At 41.6% G+C, this 13,584-nt stretch overlaps 3 long non-coding RNA genes across 5 annotated transcripts in view; all 3 read left to right on the top strand.

Moving 5' to 3' along the window:
- The window catches only part of LOC116420393, an 8,076-nt gene extending 2,721 nt beyond the window's left edge, over positions 1–5,355 (top strand). The window contains exon 2 of the long non-coding RNA XR_004230697.1: positions 5,286–5,355. This is a non-coding gene — a long non-coding RNA (uncharacterized LOC116420393). The remainder of the gene's footprint in view (positions 1–5,285) is intronic.
- On the top strand, positions 8–1,273 carry LOC116420395. Its single transcript, XR_004230699.1, has 3 exons — positions 8–364; positions 541–605; positions 1,237–1,273. It is a non-coding gene; the product is annotated as an uncharacterized LOC116420395 (long non-coding RNA).
- Positions 5,356–10,976: 5,621 nt separating the features above from the next.
- On the top strand, positions 10,977–13,469 carry LOC116420391. Of its 3 annotated transcripts, XR_004230694.1 has the most exons (7): positions 10,977–11,078; positions 11,204–11,269; positions 11,821–11,923; positions 12,049–12,114; positions 12,501–12,552; positions 12,729–12,794; positions 13,430–13,469. It is a non-coding gene; the product is annotated as an uncharacterized LOC116420391 (long non-coding RNA). The 3 variants fall into 3 exon arrangements; XR_004230695.1 differs by lacking the exon at positions 12,501–12,552 and having other exon boundaries at positions 10,977–11,027; XR_004230693.1 differs by lacking the exon at positions 12,501–12,552.
- Positions 13,470–13,584: the final 115 nt, after the last annotated feature.

The raw sequence follows: 13,584 nt of genomic DNA, 5'->3' as shown, positions 1-13,584 counted from the left end.
TCTCGTTCCCAGACTTCCTGGCCAGTCCCCTCAACTGCATACCTGGGATCCTCCTTTTACAGGAAGCTCTGGAATATTGAGAGTGATTCCTGCACAGCATGGAGGAGAGTCCTCCCTCAAGAATCTCCTTTCACGCCTAGCAGGGGGAGATGCTTAGGAAATAACAGGGGCCCTTCCCAGAAAAGCTCTGCATTGGGGTGAACTCTTACCTACCCAGCAGGGGGACCCCATACTAAACACGTTCTCATCTACAATTTAAGGTAGTTAGAGCACCAGAGCTCAAAGTTCTCCCTACATGCATCAGCACAGGTGGCCCTTGGAATAACCCTTTGAAACATCTGAGAAACATTCAGCAGAACAGAAGGTAATTCCCCACAGTCAGAGAAGCAAAGGAATGATGGGTCTGAGCAGAGGGGACAAAGTGAAGCGGCCCAGCAGGGGTCTCCCTCCCAAGCTAGATCTTAGGCACTGTTTTGGGTGTGGGAAGGGATCTGGAGAGACAAGAGCAGGGGTCTCCTTACCAAAACGCCTAATTTTCAGAGATGCGGTGGGGTTCTTCAGCTGCACAGCAGGGGGTCCTCTTCCAAAGACAGCTCCAGGATATTGTGAGTGATTTCAGGGTAGCCCTAAATGTGGGCCTCCCCTTCTTTCTGGCTTAATCATGGACCCATTTTGATCTTATCTTGGTATATGGAGTTAAGTATGGGTCCGTGCCCAATTTCTGCCCTACAAATTTCCAGTTTTCCCAGCAGTTTTTGTCAAATAATGAATTCTTATCCCAAAAGTTTGGATCTTTGGCTTTGTCAAACAGTAGATAGTTAAAGTTGACTATTCTGTCTTGTGAACCTGACCTGTTCCACTGATCAACTAATCTATTTCTTAGCCAATACCAAATGGTTTTGGTGACTGCTGTTTTATGATATAGTTTTAGATCAGGTACAGCAAGGCCACCTTCATTTGATTTTTTTCCATTTATTCCCTTGAGACTCTCGACCTTTTATTATTCCATATGAATTTTGTTGTTATTGTTTCTAGATCATTAAAATATTTTCTTGGGAGTTGGATTGGTACAGCACTAAATAAATAGATTAGTTTAGGGAGTATCGTCATCTTGATTATATTCGCTCGGCCTATCCAAGAGCACTTCATATTTTTCCAGTTATTTAAGTCTAACTTTATTTGTTTGGAAAATGTTTTGTCATTTTGCTCATATAATCCCTGATTTTCCTTTGGTAGATGGATTCCCAAATATTTTATGCTGTCGACAGTTATTTTGAATGGAATTTCTCTTTGTATCTCTTGCTGTTGGATTTTGTTGGTGATGTATAAACATGCTGAGGATTTATGGGGATTTATTTTGTATCCTGCAACTTTGCTAAAGTTAAGAATTTTTTCTCATAACTTTTTAGTAGAATCTCTGGGGCTCTCTAAGTATATCATCACATCATCTGCAAAGAGTGATATTTGGTTTCCTCATTGCCCACTGTAATTCCTTTAATCACTTAGCCATTGTGGTGTGTGTGAAAAGGGATCTCAAAAGAGAAGACCAAGGGTCTCCTTACTAACACAGAGCTAATTTTCAGAGGGTGCCATGGCGGCCTTCATCTGCACAGCAGGGGATCCTCCTCCCAAGACAGCTCCAGGACATGGTGAGTGATTTCTGGGTAGCCCTAAATGTAGCCCTCCCTGAAACCCCTGCTCTGAAAGCGAGCAAGGGGAAGCCGTTATGGAAATTCTGGGGCTCCTCCCTAGGGAACCAGCATTAGGAAAAGGAGAGTTGGAGAGAAATAGTTACTGCCCTCTAGGGTTTCTTCCATCATATGCCAATTCTCATCAACATTGTGGAGGTCTAGAGATCCCCAGCTGTAAATTCTCCACAAATGCCTGTATAGATCTTCCTCAGACTATATCAATGACAATTATGGGGAAATCTTCTATAGAACAGCAGGGAGTCCTCCTATATGGAAAGCTCCGGAACATGGACAAATATATTGAGTCCTCCCTAAAGCAACAGATCTCATCCATGGGGGACCGAGACACTTAGGGAAAGAACAGAATTCCTCCCAGGGAAAAATTGTCTTGGGGGAAAAAAAAACTCTCAGCTGCACAGAAGGGAGTCCTCTATACTAAGCCAGTTCTCATCTACAATTTGAGGGTCTAGAGCATCACAGCTCAAAATTTTCCCTATGTTCATCTTCCTAGGTCTCCCTCAGACAAATTCATTGGAAAACTTTGGGAAACATTCAAGAGAACAGGTAATCTGCCATAGCCAAAGAAGCTGCCACTTGGCTTGAAGAAAGGGGTAAGTGAAGCATCCCAGCAGGGGTCTCCCTCCCAAGCTAGATCTCAGCCATTGTGGTGGGGGTGGGAAGGTATCTGGAGGGAGAAGGCCAGGGGTCCCCTTACCAACATATCCATAATTTGCAGATGGTGCAGGGGCAGCCTTCATCTGTACAGCAGGGGGTCATCTTCCAGACACAGCTCCAGGACATGGTGAATGATTTCTGGGTACAACTAAAGGACGCTCTCCCTTAGAGCCCAGCTCTCATGTCTATCAGCAGGAGACTGTTAGGGAAGGAACAAAACTTCTCCCTAGGGAAACAGCATCTGGAAACAGAGTCTGAGAGAAATGCTTAGCTGCCCTCGAGGGCATCCTCCTCATTATACCAATTCTCCTTAATACTGAGGGCTTCCAGAACAACCTACTCATACATTCTCCCTATATATCTCTGAATGGCTCTTCCACAATATATATTTATTAGAAATACAGGGAAATCCTCAGAACACCAGTGAGTCCTCCCATCTAAACTAAGCCACTCCTCTGGAAGCCTCCCCAATCAATTACACCATAGGTTCTCCCTGCTCAGCCAGCTTGTATCAATTGTGGTGGGTAAGGGGGCAGAGATTCAGAGGATACAATGAGGGTTCTCCCTTCCTTTATATGTCTCGTTCCCAGAGTTCCTGGCCAGTCCCCTCAACTGCTTACCTGGGATCCTCCTTCTACAGGAAGCTCCAGAATTTTGAGAGTGATTCCAGTGCAGCATGGAGGAGAGTGCTCCCGGATCCTCCCCAGGGAAAAATACACTGGGGGGAAATTAGGTGCACAGCAGGGGGTCCTCCACACTAAACTAGCTCTTGTCTACAATTTCAGTACAAGGAGCACCAGAGCTGACAGTTCTCCCTGCATACATTGCCTCAGGTCTCCCTGGGAACAACCCTTTGAAACAGCTGGGAAACCATCAGCAGAATGGCAGGTAATTCCCCATAGTCAAAGAAGCTGAGCAATGATGAGTTTGAGCAGGGGGGATGAAGTGAAACAGCCCAGCAGGGGTCTCCTTCCCTAGCTAGATCTTGGCCATTATGGTGGGAGTGGGAAGGGATCTGGAGGGAACAAGACCATGGGGCTCCTTACCAACACAGGCCTGATTTGCAAGTTCCTGCAGCTCCAGGACAAGGTGAGTGATTTCTGTGTAGCCCTAAATAAAGCCCTCCCTACAACCCCAACTCTCAAGACTAGCTCAGGGAGACATAGAAATAATAGACTTTTCCTAGGAAACAGCATCAGGAAAGGAGATTTGGAGAAAATATTTAACTGCACTCTAAGAGTTCCTCCATCATATACCAAATCTCATCAAAATTCTAGAGTTCTAAAGGAAAGCTCACATGGAAATTCTCTAGAAATGTCTCTATATAGATCTTCCTCAGAATATATCAGTTACAAATATGGGGAAATCTTCTATAGAACAGCAGGGGGTCCTCGATACTAAGCCAGTTCTCATCTACAAATTCAGGGTCCAGAGCATCACAGCTCAAAATTTTCCCTATGTTCCTCTGCATAGGTCTCCCTGAGACACATGGATAGGAAGACCCAGAGCTTCATCAATGGAACCCAGGTAATCCTCCATGAGCAAAAAGCTGACACTTGGCTTGAGAGGGTAGGTAAACAGCCCAACAGGGGTCTCCCTCCCAAGCTAGATGTTAGCCATTGTGGTGGGGGTGGGAAGGGATGTGGAAAGAGAAGACCAGGGGTCTTCTTACCAACATGGGCCTAATTTTCAAAGGGTTCGTTGGTTGCCTTCATCTGCACAGCAGGGGGTCGTCCTCCAAAGACAGCTCCAGGAAATGCTGAGTGATTTCTGTGTTGCCCTAAATGCAGCTCTCCCTAAAAGCCCAGCTCTAAAAGCAAGCATGGGGAAACTTTTAGGGAAATAACAGTGTTCCTCCCAAGGGAAAGAGCATTGGGAAAGGGAGAGTTGGAGAGAAATACTTACTGCCCTCTACGGGTTCCTCCATCATATACAATTTTCATCAACATTCTAGAGTTCCAGAGAAGTTCAGATGGAAATTCTCCACACATGTCTCTATATAGACCTTCCTCAGAATATATCAATTACAAATATGGGGAAATCTGATGTACAACAGCAGGGGATCCTCAATAGTAAGGTAGTTCTCATCTAGAATTTGAGCATCCAGAGCATGAACGCTCAAAATGTTCCCTATATTCACATGCACAGGTCTCCCTCAGACAAATTCATTGGAAAACCTGGGAAACATTCAGTAGAGCAGGTAATCCTCCATAGGCAAAGAAGCAATGACACCCAGCTTGAGAGGGAGTAGGTAAAACGACAGCCAGCAGGGTCTCCTTCCAAGCTACATCTTAGCCATTGTGGTGGGTGTGAAATGGTATCTGGAGGGACAACACCAGGCATCTCCTTACCAACAGAGGCCTGAATTTCAGAGGGTGCAGTAGAAAAGCCCACAGCTGCACAGCCGGGTGTTCTCCTCCAAAGACAGCTCCAGGACAGAGTGAGTGGTTTCTGTGTCGCCTTACAAGCAGCCCCTTCCTAAAAGCCCAGCTCTAAAGCCAAGCAAGGGGAGACACTTAAGGACATACTGGGGTTCCTCTCTAGGGAAACAGCATCACAAAAGCAAGAATTGGAGAGAAATACTTACTGCACTCTAGGGGTTCCTCCATCACATACCAATTCCCAAAAAGATTGTGGGGTTCCAGAGAATCCCAGCTAGAAATTCTGCACAAATTGCTGTATTGAGCTCTTCCTCAGAATATATCAATTACAAATATGGGGAAATCTTGTATAGAACAGCAAGAGGTCCCCTTTAAGCAAAGCTCCCGAACATGGACAAACATAGAGAGTCCTCCCTGAAGCAACAGCTCTCATCCATGGTGGGCAGATACATCTAGGGAAATAATGTGTTGGGGGAAAAGTCTCACTTGGACAGCAGGGGGCCCTCCATCCTAAGCTAGTTCTCATCCGTAATTTCAGGGTCCAGAGGATCAAAGCTCAACATTTTCCCTATGTTCATCTTCAAAGGCCTCCCTCAGACAAATTCTTTGGAAAACGTTGGAAACATTCAACAGAACAGGTGATCCTCCCTAGTCAAGGAAGCTACCTGATGCTTGGCTTGAAGAAGGGGGTAAATGAAGCAGCCCAGCAGGGGTCTCCCTCCCAAGCTAGATCTTAGCCATTATGGTGGGTATGGGAATGAATGTGGAGGGACTTTTTACCAACACAAGCCTGATTTGCAGAAGGTCCGGTGGTGGCCTTTAGCTGCACAGCAGGGGTCTTCCCCCAAAGACAGCTCCAGGACATGGTGAGTGATTTCTGTGTAGGCCTAAAAGACCCTCTCACTAAAACCCCAGCTCTCATGGATAACAGGGGAGATCTTTAGGGAAACACTGGGGCTCCTCCCTAAGGAAACAGCATCGGGAAAGGGAGATTTGGAGAGAAATACTTGGCTGTATGCTTGGGGTTCCTACATCATATGCCAATTCTCCAACACTGTGGGATTCCAGAGAATCCCAGCTGGAAATTCCCCATAAATTCATGTGGATCTTCCTCCACCATATATATCAGTGACAAATGTAGGAAATCTTTTTAATTAAATACATTGTATTGACAGAACCCATGCCAGGGTAATTTTTACAACATTATCCTGCACTCACTTCTGTTCCAATTTTCCCCTCCCTCCCTCCACCCTCTCCCAAATGGCAAGCAGTCCTATACATGACAAATAGATTACAGTAGATCTTGGATACAATATGTATTGCCAGAACCGAACAGTTTTCTTGTTGCTCAGGGAAATTGGATTCAGAAGGTAGAAATCTTGGGAAGAGAAAAATAAAAGAAATGCAAACAGTTTACATTTCATTTCCCAGTGTTTTTCTTTGGGTGTAACTATTTCTGGCCATCATTGATCAATTGAAACTGAATTAGGTCTCTTTGTCAAAATCCACTTCCATCAGATTACATCTTCCTTACAGTATCATTGTTGACGTATATAATGATACCGGTTCTGCTCATTTCACTTACCATCAGTTCTTATAATTCTCTCAAGCTTCTCTGTATTCATCTTGCTGGTCATTTCTTACAAACAATAATATTCCTAAATTCTTCCACAATTTAAACCATTCTCCAATTGATGGGCATCCACTCAGTTTCAACTAGCCACTACAAACATGCTGCCACAAACATTTGCCAATACTGGTCCCTTTCCCTTCTTTAGTATCTCCTTGGGGTATAAGCCCAGTAGAAACACTGCTGGATCAAAGGGTATGCACAGTTTGATAACTTTTTGGGCATAATTCCAGATTGCTCTCTAGAATGGTTGGATTAATTCACAGCTCCACCAACAATGCATCAGTGTCCCAGTTTTCCCGCATCCCCTCCAACACTCATGATTTTTTTTCCTTCATCTTAGCCAATCTGACAGGTGTGTAGTGGTATCTCAGAGTTGTCTTAATTTGCATTTCTCTATTAATTGATTTGGAACCTCTTTCATATTGGTAATGATTTCAATTTCATCATCTGAAAATTGTCTGTTCATATCCTTTGCCATTTATCAATTGGAGAATGGCTTGGTTTCTTTAAATTAAGGTCAATTCTCTATATATTTTAAAAATAGGCCTTTATCAGAACCTTTAACTGTGAAGATTTTTCCCAGTTTGTTGCTTCCCTTCTAATCTTGTTTAATTATTTTTGTTTGTCAAAGCTTTTAATTTGGTAAATAAAATTTTCTATTTTGTCAATAATTCTCTAGTTCATCTTTATCCAAATTTCTTCCCTCTTCCAAAGTCTGAGAATAAACTTTATTTCCTCAATTTGTTTATAATCTCTTCTTTATTCAAATCATGGACCCATTTTGATCTTATCTTGGTATACGTTGTTAAGTGTGGGTCAGGCCTAATTTTCCATTCTAATTTCCAGTTAAACAGTTTTTTGTCAAATAATGAGTTCTTATCCCAAAAGTGAGGATCTTTGGTTTGTCAAACACTAAAAATCTAAGTTGACTATTTTCTTCTTACCTAACCTGTTCCCTGATCAACTAATCTTTTCTTAGAATAAATGGTTTTGACTTCTTTATTATAGTTTTTAGATAAGGGACAGCTAGGCCCCTTCATTTGATTTTTTTCATTAATTCTTTTCAGATTCTTGACCTTTTATTATTCCATATGAATTTTTGTTTTATTTTCTAGATCATTAAAATATTTCTTGGAATCTGATTTTAGACTAAATAAATAGATTAGTTTAGGGGAAATTGTCATCTTTATTATTTCGCTCGACCTATCTAGGACATGATATTTTTCAATTGTTTAATCGCTTTATTTGTGTGGAAAGTTTTTTAATTTAGCTCATATAATTCCTGACTTTCCTTTGGTAGATAGATTCCCAAATATTTTATCTTCGACAGTTATTCTGAATGGAATTTCTCTTTGTATCTCTTGCTGTTGGATTTTGTTGGTGATGTATAAAAATGCTGAGGATTTATGGGGATTTATTTTATAACCAAGAAGTTTACATTCATTTCCCAGGGTTCTTTCTTTGGGTGTACTGCTTCTGTCCTCCTTGATCAACAAACTAAGTTAGATCTTTTTTGTTGAAAAATCCACTTCCTTCAGAATTCCTCATACAGTATCGTTGTTGAGGTGTAGAATGATTTCCTGGTTCTGCTCATTTCGCTCAGCACCAGTTCATGTAACTCTTACCAATCCTCTCTGTATTCGTCCTGCTGGTCATTTCTTACAGAACAATAATATTCCATAACATTCATATACCACAATTTACTGAACCATTCTCCTACTGATGGGCATCCATTCATTTTCCAGCTTCTGGCCACTACAAACAGTGCTGCCACAAACATTTTGGCACATACAGGTCCCTTTCCCTTTTTTAGCATCTCTCTGGGGTATAAGATAGAACCTTGGATCAAAGGGTATGCACAGTTTGATAACTTTTGGGGCATAGTTCCAAATTGCTCTCCAGAATGGCTGGATGTATTCACAATTCCACCCAATGTATCAGTGTCCCTGTTTTTCCCCATCCCCTCAACATTCCTGTTATCGTTCCTTCTTCTGAATCACAGGTGTGTAGTGGTATCTCAAGTTGTCTTAATTTCATTTCTCTGATCAATAGTGATTTGGAAAACTCTTTCATATGAGTAGTAATAGTTTTAATTTCATCATCTTGTCTGTTCATATCCTTTAATTTATCAATTGGAGAATGGCTTGATTTCTTATAAATTAAAGTCAATTCTCTATATATTTTAAAAGGTCCTTTATCAGAACCTTTGACTATAAAAATGTTTTTCCAAGTTTATTGTTCCCTTCTAATCTTGCCTGCATTAGTTTTGTTTGGCAAAAAACTTTCAATTTGATATAATCAAATTTTCAATTTTGTAGTCAATAATCCTAGTTCTTCTTTGGTCATAAATTCCTTCCTCTTCCACAGGTCTGAGAGGTAAACTATCCTATCTCTTCAATTTATTTATGATCTCATTCTTTTGTTAATCATGAACCCATTTTGACCTTATCTTGGTGTCCGGTGTTAAGTGTGGGTCAATCTAGTTTCTAATACTAATTTCCAATTTTCCCAAATTTTTAAATAATGTTCTTATCCCCAAAACTGGGGGTCTTTGGGTTTTCAAACACTAGATAATTAAAGTTATTGGCTGTTTTGTCCTTTGAACCTAACCTATTCCATTGATCAATATCTATTTCTTAGAATACCAGATACTTTTAAACCACTGCCTTATAATATAATTTTAGATCTTTTAGTAACCTTCATTTGATTTTTTTTCATTAATTCCCTTGAAATTCTTGACCTTTTATTCTTCCCATGAATTTTGTTGTTATTTTTTTCTAGGTCATCAAAATAGTTTTTTGGGACTCTGATTGGTTAAACGCTAAATAAATAGATTAGTTTAAATATTTCATCTTTATATTTTCCAATCCAAGAGCATTTAATATTTTCAGTTGTTAGATCAGACTTAATTTTTAAAGTTTTTAGTTTCCATAAAGTTTCTGATTTTCCTTCGATAGATCCCTAAATTTTTCTATAGTATTATTGGATTTTTTCTTTGTGACTCTGACTTTGGATTTTTGTTAAATTGTATATAAGAATATGATGACATATTGGTTTATTTATAAATAAACTTTGCTAAAATTGTGGATTATTTCTAATAACTTTTATAAGAATCTCTGGGGTTCTCAAGTATAGCATTATCATCAGCAAAAGTGATAATTTGGTTTCCTCATTGCCTATTCTCATTCCTTTTATATTTCTCTTTCTTATTGCCAAAGCTAGCATTTCTAATATAATATTAAAATGTAACAGTGATAGTGGCCCTTGTTTCCTCCTGATCTTTTGGGAATGGTTGCAGTTTGTCCCAAATATGTGCTTACTGCTGGTTTTTAAATAGATGCTACTGATTATTTTAAGGAAAAGTCCATTTATTCCCATATTCTCAAGTGTTTTTAATAGGAATGGATGTTGGATTTTATCAAATGCTTTTTCTGCATCTATTGAGATGATCATATGGTTTTTGTAAATATGGGGAAATCTTATAGAGAACAGCAGGGAGTCTTCCTATACGGAAAGCTCCCAAATATGGAAAAAGATAGAGAGTCCTCCCTAAAGTCACAGCTCTAATCCATGGCGGGCAGAGACACTTGGGAAAAAAACACAATTCCTCCCTGGGGAAAAAGTGTTTTGGGGGAAAACCTTCAGCTGCACCGCAGGGGGTCCTCGATACTAAGCCAGTTCTCATCTAGAATTTGAGGGTCCAGAGCATCACAGCTCAAAATTTTACCCATATATATCTGCATAGGTCTCCCTCAGAGAAATTCACTGGAAAACCTGGGAAACATTCAGTAGAACAGGTAATCCTGCCTAGTCAAAGAAGCTAACTCTCACTTGGCTTGAGGAAGGGGGTAAGTGAAGCAGCCCAGCAGGGGTTTCCCTCTCAACCTAGATCTTAGCCATTGTGGTGGGGGTGGGAAGGGATATGGAGGGACAAGAGAAGGAGACTCCTTACCAACACAGGAATAATTTTCACAGGACACAGTGGCGGCCTTCAGCTGCCCAGCAGGGGATCCTCCTCCAAACACAGGTCCAGGACATGGTGAGTGATTGCTTTGTAGCACTAAAGGCAGCCCTCCCTAAAAGCCCAGCTCTCAAGGCCAGCAAGGGGAAGCCATTAGGGAAATACTGGGGCCCCTCCATAGAGAAACAGCTTCGGGAAAGGGAGAGTTGGAGGGAAATACTTACTGCACTCTAGGGGTTCCTCCATCACATACCAAATGTCATCAATATTGTGGGGTTCCAGAGAACCCCAGCTGGAAATTCTCCACAAATTTAGGCCTCTATATTTAGGCCTCCTTAGAATATATCAATTGGAAATGTGGGGAAATCTTATGTAGAACAGCAGGATTTACGCCTCTCTGGAAAGCTCCCAAATATGGACAATATAGAGAGTCCTCCCTAAAGCACCATGTCTCATCCATGGTGGGCAGAGATAGTTAGGAAAATAATAGAATTCCTCCCTGGGGAAAGTGTGTCTTGGGGGAAAAACCTTTAGCTGCACAGCAGGGGGTCCTATATACTAAGCCAGTTCTCATCTAGAATTTGAAGGTCCAGAACATCACATCTCAAAATTTTCCCTATATTCACTTGCATAGGTCTCCCTCAGACACATGGACTGGAAAACCTAGGAAACATTCAATGGAACAGGTAATCCACCATGGTCAAAGAAGCTCACTGACACTTGGCTTGAGTAAGGAGGTAAATGAAGCAGCCCAGCAGGGATCTCCCTCCCAAGCTACATCTTAGCCATTGTGGTGGGGGCGGGAAGGGATCTGGAGAGACAAGAGCAGGGATCTCCTTAACAACACATTCATAATTTGCAGAGGGTGTATTGGCTGCCTTCAGCTGCACAACAGGGGGTCCTCTTCCAAAGGCAGCTCCAGGATATGGTGAGTGATTTCTTAATAGAACTAAAGGCAGCCCTCCCTAAAAGCCCAGCTCTCATGGCTAACAGGGGATACACTTAGGGAAATACTACGGCTCCTCCCTTAGGAAACAGCATCGGGAAAGGGAGATTTGGAAGGAAATACTTGGCTGCACTCTAGGGTTTCTTGCATCACATACCAATTCTCATCAACACTGCGGGGTTCCAAAGAATCCCAGCTGGAAATTCTCCACAAATGCCTGTATAGATCTTCCTGAGAATATATCAATTGGAAATATGGGGAAATCATTTTTAGAACAGCAAGGATTCCTCCTATATGGAAAACTACCAAACATGGACAAACAGAGAGAGTCCTCCCTAAAGTAACAGCTCTCATCCATGGTGGGCAGAGACACTTACAGAAATAACAAAATTCCTCCCCAGGAAAACAGTGTGTTGAGGGAAAAAACCCTCAGCTGCAAAGCAGGGGGTCCTCGATACTAAGCCACTTCTCATCTACAATTTAAGGGTCCAGAGCATCACAGCTCAAAATTTTCCCAATATTCATCTTCATAGGTCTCCCCCAGAACACAAGGACTGAAAAATTGGGAAACATTCAATGGAACAGGTAATCCTCCATAGTCAACAAAGCTAAATGACACTTGGCTTGTGGAAAGGGGTAAGTGAAGCAGCACAGCAGGGGTCTCCCTCCCAAGCTAGATCTTAGCCATTGTGGTGGGGGTGGGAAGGGATCTGGAGAGACAAGAACAGGGGTCTTCTTACTAACACAGAGCTAATTTGCAGAAGGTTTAGTGGCGGCCTTCATCTGCACTGCAAGGGGTCCTCCACCAAAGACAGCTCCAGGACCTGGTGAGTGATTTCTGTGTAGGCCTAAAAGGCCCCCTCACTAAAACCCCAGCTCTCAAGGCCAGCATGGGGAGACCCTTCAGGAAATACTGGGGCTCCTCCCTAGGGAAAAGCATTGGGAAAGGGAGAGTTGGATAGAAATACTTACTGCACTCTAGGGGTTCCTCCATGATATAACAATTCCCCAAAACATTGTGGGGTTCCAGAGAACCCAAGCTGGAAATTCTCCACATGTTTTTCTATACAGATCTTCCTCAGAATAGAGCAATGACAAATATGGGGAAATCTATAGGACAGTAGGGGGTCCTCGATAGTAAGCCAGTTCTCATCTACAGTTTAAGGATTCAGAGCATCACAGCTCAAAACTTTCCCTATATTCACCTGCATAGGCCTCCCTCAGACACAAGAATTGGAAAACCTTGGAAACAATTAATATAACAGGTAATCCTCCATGGTCAAAGAAGCTAACTGACACTTGGCTTGAAGAAGGGGGTAAGTGATGCAGCCCAGCAGGGGTCTCCCTCCCAAGCTAGATCTTAGCCATTGTGGTGGGGGTGGGAAGGGATCTGGAGGGACAAGAGCAAGGATCTCCTTACCAACACAGGCCTAATTTGCAGAGCGTGCCTTGGTGGTCTTCAGCTGCACTGCAGGGGGTCCTCCTCGAAAGAGAGCTCCAGGACATGGTGAGTGAATTCTGTGTAGCCCTAAATGTGGGCCTCCCCTTGTTTATGCCTAAATCAATCATGGACCCATTTTTATCCCATCTTGGTATACAGTTTTAAGTGTGGGTCATGCATACTTTCTGCCATATTAATTTCCAGTTTTGCCAGTAGTTTTTCTCAAATAATGAATTCTTATCCCAAAAGTTGGGATGTTTGTGTTTGTCAAAGACTACATTGCTTATACTCATTGAATATTTTGTCCTGTGAACCTAACCTATTCCACTGATCAACTAATCTATTTCTTAGCCAATACCAAATGGTTTTGGTGACCGCTGCTTTATAATATAGTTTTAGATCAGGTACAGCAAGGCCACCTTCATTTGATTTTTTTTTCATTTATTCCCTTGAGATTCTCCACGTTTTATTATTCCATATGAATTTTGTTGTTATTTTTTCTAGATCATTAAAATAGTTTCTTGGGAGTCGGTTTGTTTTAGCACTAAATAGATTAGTTTAGGGAGTATTGTCATCTTTATTATATTCGCTCAGCCTATCCAAGAGCACTTGATATTTTTCCAATTATTTAAGTCTGACTTTATTTGTGTGAAAACTTTTTTGTCATTTTGCTCACATAATTCCTGACTTTCCTTTGGTAGATGGATTCCCAAGTATTTTATGCTGTCGACAGTTATTCTGAATGGAATATCTCTTTGTATCTCTTGCTGTTGGATTTTGTTGGTGATGTATAAAAATGCCGAGGATTTATGGGGATTTATTTTGTATCCTGCAACATTGCTAAAATTATGAATTT

The sequence above is a fragment of the Sarcophilus harrisii genome, chromosome X (genome assembly GCF_902635505.1).
Source record: "Sarcophilus harrisii chromosome X, mSarHar1.11, whole genome shotgun sequence".
NCBI lineage: Eukaryota > Metazoa > Chordata > Mammalia > Dasyuromorphia > Dasyuridae > Sarcophilus > Sarcophilus harrisii.
Note: the sequence above shows the minus strand (reverse complement) of the source record. Positions and strands in the feature narration are given on the sequence as shown.